General features: G+C 52.3%; 1 long non-coding RNA gene across 1 annotated transcript; it reads left to right on the top strand.

Annotated features, from left to right (window-relative positions):
- Positions 1 to 3,856: 3,856 nt before the first annotated feature.
- On the top strand, positions 3,857 to 5,460 carry LOC142918259 (uncharacterized). The gene is made up of 2 exons (XR_012937452.1): positions 3,857 to 4,968; positions 5,190 to 5,460. It is a non-coding gene; the product is annotated as an uncharacterized LOC142918259 (long non-coding RNA).
- Positions 5,461 to 5,979: the final 519 nt, after the last annotated feature.

The raw sequence follows: 5,979 nt of genomic DNA on the forward strand, positions 1-5,979 counted from the left end.
GACCCATAGACTCATCACACAGACACCCATAGACTACTCACACAGAGAGCCATAGACTCACACAGAGACCCATAGACTCATCACACCGAGACCCATAGACTACTCACATAGAGACCCATAGACTACTCACAGAGGCCCATAGACTCACCACACAGACACCCATAGACTACTCACACAAAGACCCATAGACTACTCACACAGAGACCCATAGACTCATCACACAGACACCCATAGACTGACACAGAGACCCATAGACTACTCACACAGAGACCCATAGACTCACACAGACACCTATAGACTCACACAGAGACCCATAGACTACTCACACAGAGACCCATAGACTCACACAGAGACCCATAGACTCATCACACAGACACCCATAGACTACTCACACAGACACCCATAGACTACTCACACAGAGACCCATAGACTACTCACACAGAAACCCATAGACTACTCACACAGACACCCATAGACTACTCACACAGAGACCCATAGACTCATCACACAGAGACCCATAGACTCACACAGAGACCCATAGACTCACACAGAGACCCATAGTCTACTTACACAGAGACCCATAGACTCACACAGACACCCATAGACTACTCACACAGAGACCCATGGACTCATCACACAGACACCATAGACTACTCACTCAGAGACCCATAGACTACTCACACAGAGACCCATAGACTCATCACACAGACACCCATAGACTACTCACACAGAGACCCATAGACTCATCACACAGACACCCATAGACTACTCACACAGAGACCCATAGACTCATCACACAGAGACCCATAGACTACTCACACAGAGACCCATAGACTCATCACACAGAGACCCATAGATTACTTACACAGAGACCCATAGACTACTCACACAGACACCCATAGACTACTCACACAGACACCCATAGACTACTCACACAGACACCCATAGACTACTCACACAGAGACCCATAGACTACTTACACAGAGACCCATAGACTACTCACACAGACACCCATAGACTACTCACACAGACACCCATAGACTACTCACACAGAGACCCATAGACTACTCACACAGAGACCCATAGACTCATCACACAGACACCCATAGACTACTCACACAGAGACCCATAGACTCATCACACAGACACCCATAGACTACTCACACAGAGAGCCATAGACTCACACAGAGACCCATAGACTCATCACACCGAGACCCATAGACTACTCACATAGAGACCCATAGACTACTCACACAGAGACCCATAGACTCACCACACAGACACCCATAGACTACTCACACAGAGACCCATAGACTACTCACACAGAGACCCATAGACTCATCACACAGACACCCATAGACTGACACAGAGACCCATAGACTACTCACACAGAGACCCATAGACTCACACAGACACCCATAGACTCACACAGAGACCCATAGACTACTCACACAGAGACCCATAGACTCACACAGAGACCCATAGACTCATCACACAGACACCCATAGACTACTCACACAGACACCCATAGACTACTCACACAGAGACCCATAGACTACTCACAGAGAGACCCATAGACTCACACAGAGACCTATAGACTCATCACACCGAGACCCATAGACTACTCACACAGAGACCCATAGACTCACATGGAGACCCAAAGCTCATTATCTTCTGCAGATGTAGATGCCACTGGTTCTTCACGCTCTGCAGATGTAGATGCCACTGGTTCTTCACGTTCTGCAGATGTAGATGCCACTGGTTCTTCACGCTCTGCAGATGTAGATGCCACTGGTTCTTCACGTTCTACAGATGTAGATGCCGCTGGTTCTTCACGCTCTGCAGATGTAGATGCCGCTGATTCTTCACGTTCTGCAGATGTAGATGCCACTGGTTCTTCACGCTCTGCAGATGTAGATGCCACTGGTTCTTCACGTTCAGCAGATGTAGATGCCACTGGTTCTTTACGTGCTACAGATGTAGATGCCACTGGTTCTTCACGTTCTGCAGATGTAGATGCCACTGGTTCTTCACGTTCTGCAGATGTAGATCCCACTGGTTCTTCACGCTCTGCAGATGTAGATGCCACTGGTTCTTCACGTTCTGCAGATGTAGATGCCACTGGTTCTTCACGTTCTGCAGATGGAGATGCCACTGGTTATTGACGTTCTCTTCACGTTCTGCAGATGTAGATGCCACTGGTTCTTCACGCTCTGCAGATGTAGATGCCACTGGTTCTTCACGCTCTGCAGATGTAGATGCCACTGGTTCTTCACGTTCAGCAGATGTAGATGCCACTGGTTCTTTACGTGCTACAGATGTACATGTCACTGTTTTTTTCGTATTCTGTTGATATTAATGTCACTGGTTCTTCTCGTTTTGCAGATGTAGATGCCACTGGTTCTTCACCTTTTGGAGATGTAGATGCCACTGGTTCTTCACCTTCTGGAGATGTAGATGCCACTGGTTCTTCACGTTCTACAGATGTAGATGCCACTGGTTCTTCACGCTCTGCAGATGTAGATGCCACTGGTTCTTCACGTTCTACAGATGTAAATGCCACTGGTTCTTCACGTTCTACAGATGTAGATGCCACCACCGCCGTCTGTTGCATGCCGGTTGAACTCACGACTTTCGGTCCGAACAGGCAACTGGACACACGAACAGGTTTGTTCGCATCTCTGAATGTTGCATGTGTGTGTGTCCGTGTACGTGTGTGTGTGTGTGTGTGCGTGTCCGTGTACGTGTGGGTGTGTGTGTGTGGGTGTGTGTGTGTCCGTGCACGTGTGTGTTGGTTTGTGTGTGTGTGTGTTGGTGCGTGTGTGCGTGTCCGTGTGTGTGTCCGTGTGTGTGTGCATGCATGTCTGTTCGTGTGTGTGTGTGTGTGCGTGTGCGTGTCTGTCCGTGTGCGTGTGCATGCATGTGTGTGTGCGTGTGTGTCCGTGTGCGTGTGTGTGCGTGTGTGTGTGTTCGTGTGTGTGTGTTGGTGCGTGTGTGTACGTGTGTGTGTGTTGGTGCGTGTGTGCGTGTCCGTGTGTGTGTGTGTGTGCATGCATGTCTGTTCGTGTGTGTGTGCGTGTCTGTCCGTGTGCGTGTGCATGCATGTGTGTGTGTGTGCGTGTGTCTGTGTGTGTGTGTGCGTGTGTGTTCGTGTGTGTGTGTCCGTGTGTGTGTTCGTGTGTGTGTGTGTGTGTCCATGTGCATGTGTGTGTATTGCGTGTGCGTGTGTGTGTGTCCCTGTTCTGGCCACCCATCCCCTCGTTTGTCACAATCACGGCCTTCACAGCTGCTGATACTCGCTAACAGCACCCGCCCCGACAGTCCGCCGGGGCCTTCACGGGGGAACTTTGTCTCCGTCCGTCCCTCCGTCTCGCTCCCTCGACCCGCAACGCCCGGGTGCGAGCGCCGCGAGCCTCAAAGCGCACCTAGCCTGGCGCGTGTGGTCATCGCGGCGGTTGTCGTCGTACTACGGCGGCACGCTGACGCCACGCGGGGGACCGTTTGGCCACGCAGAGAATTCTGCGGCGGCAGCGGCGGCGGGCCGGGCCAGCTGGGCCGCTCCGGCCGCGATCCTCGCCGTGTCCCTCGCCCTGGTGGCCACGCTGCTGCTGCTCTACCGCCACCGCCGTCAGCGTCAGCGTCGTCACGAGCCCTGGGGCCCCTCGTGAGTCGCTCGCTTCTCTCGGACGTCGGGCGGACGTCGGCGGTGCCCGCGGGGTCGTCTGTGTGACGACCTGCCGCTGTGCCCCCCCCCCACCACTACCCCACCACCCCCCCACTACCCACATGCGTGCAGGGAGGATCCCCCCACGCTCCCCAAGGCACCGCGGAGAAACGCGGCGGGCGACCGTGGCTCCGTGAGTGGCACACCGCCAGGACACAGAGGCCCAGTCCATCCGTGTCTCTCTCCGTATTCTGTGTAGTGTGTAGTGTAGTGTATAGTAGTGTAGTGTATAGTAGTGTAGTGTATAGTGTAGTATATAGTAGAGTAGTGTATATACAGAGACACAGTTAGACTCGACCTAAAGCTTTCGTGACTGCAGGAATTCATTTTCTTTGGGTCTTTCGGTAAAGTTGTGCCCACTTTGTTTATGACCCTTGGGCTACACCCAACTTTAAAACTTTAAAACAGCCTGCTGCTTCAGCGGCTTTCATCCCCCTCTTTTCTCCTCCTGATGACGATTGCCAAAATAATACCCACAGACTCACCACACAGAGACCCATAGACTCACCACACAGAGACCCACAGACTCACCACACAGAGACCCATAGACTCACCACACAGAGACCCACAGACTCACCGCACAGAGACCCATAGACTCACCACACAGAGACCCACAGACTCACACAGAGACCCACAGACTCACCACACAGAGACCCACAGACTCACCACACAGAGACCCATAGACTCACCACACAGAGAGACCCATAGACTCACCACACAGAGACCCACAGACTCACCACACAGAGACCCATAGACTCACCACACAGACCCACAGACTCACACAGAGACCCACAGACTCACCACACAGAGACCCACAGACTCACCACACAGAGACCCATAGACTCACCACACAGAGAGACCCACAGACTCACCACACAGAGACCCACAGACTCACCACACAGCGACCCACAGACTCACCACACAGAGACGCATAGACTCACCACACAGAGACCCACAGACTCACCATACAGAGACCCACAGACTCACCACACAGAGACCCACAGACTCACCACACAGAGACCCATAGACTCACCACACAGAGACCCACAGACTCACCATACAGAGACCCACAGACTCACCACACACAGAGACCCACAGATTCACCACACACTGTGCGTGTTGTGGGGATGCTCCGTGTGTAGTTGCTAACGCTAGAGAGTGGCAACAAGGCGGATGAAGGGCTGCACGAGTTGCCACCGCAGCCTCAGCACCAAGACAGCGGAGCTGGAAGCTACGACTACGCGGTGAGGAGGGGTGGGTGGTGAGTGAGCGGTGAGCGAGCGGTGAGCGGTGAGCGGTGAGCGAGCGAGCGGTGAGCGGTGAGCGAGCGAGCGGTGAGCGAGTGTCCGCCCACATCACCGATGCTCCTGCTTAGGCTGAGTGAGCGATCTGCTTCTGGCCATCCCAGGGGGGGGGGGTGGGTGGGGTCGGTCACCGTCTCTCTAATTTATTCCGACCCCCGCAGGTTTTCAAAGACGAAGATGACGACGAGGCGAGGGAGGAAGATTTTTGAGAAGCGGCTCGGGGTGGGGGGGGGGGGAGGAGCGAGAGTGCTCCACCTTGCCGTGCTCCACCTTGCCGTGCTCCACCTTGCCGCGCCCCATCTTGCCGTGGTTGCCGGGGCAACGCCGGGGCTTGTCGCTTCGCGAGCGGGTGAACCCCCCCAGAAAGAACCAAGAAGATTTGTTGTTGTTTGATCCCAACTGAATTTCGATTTAAAGCTTTCGTGACTGCAATGATTCATCTTGTTTGGTTCTTTCGGTAAAGTCACGTAGAATGAGAATAAAATAATAAATTGATAAAATAAAATAACACAATAATATTCTCACGACGTTTCGGCCACAACACAAGCGGCCTTCATCAGGTGAAGGGGCGAGACTGTCTGGTAGGACAGCGCTGGAGTGAAAGAGCCACGTTCAGATCACGGCCTTTAAGCTGTGTGAGAGGAACAAAGCGCCTTGACAAAGGAATTAGCATATAATTTAGCATTGAAATGGCTGAATGATTAGCTTGTGGCTGGTCACAGAAATAGCTATGTTAAAAGTTAAAGCATACACATCCGCAGAGGCACCCATTGTTAAAGGAATTAGCATAGAATTTAGCATTGAAATAGCTAAGTTAAGGCATACACATCCGCAGAGGCACCCCTTGACAATGGAATTAGCATAGAATTTAGCATTGAAATAGCTGAGTGATTAGCTTGTAGCTGCTACAGAAATAGCTACGTTAAAGTCAGAGCATACACATTCACCGAG

Source organism: Petromyzon marinus, unplaced genomic scaffold (assembly GCF_048934315.1).
Source record: "Petromyzon marinus isolate PM22_M1 ecotype Great Lakes invasive population unplaced genomic scaffold, UKy_Petmar_22M1.pri1.0 PM_G_Scaffold_59, whole genome shotgun sequence".
Classification (NCBI taxonomy): Eukaryota; Metazoa; Chordata; class Hyperoartia; order Petromyzontiformes; family Petromyzontidae; genus Petromyzon; species Petromyzon marinus.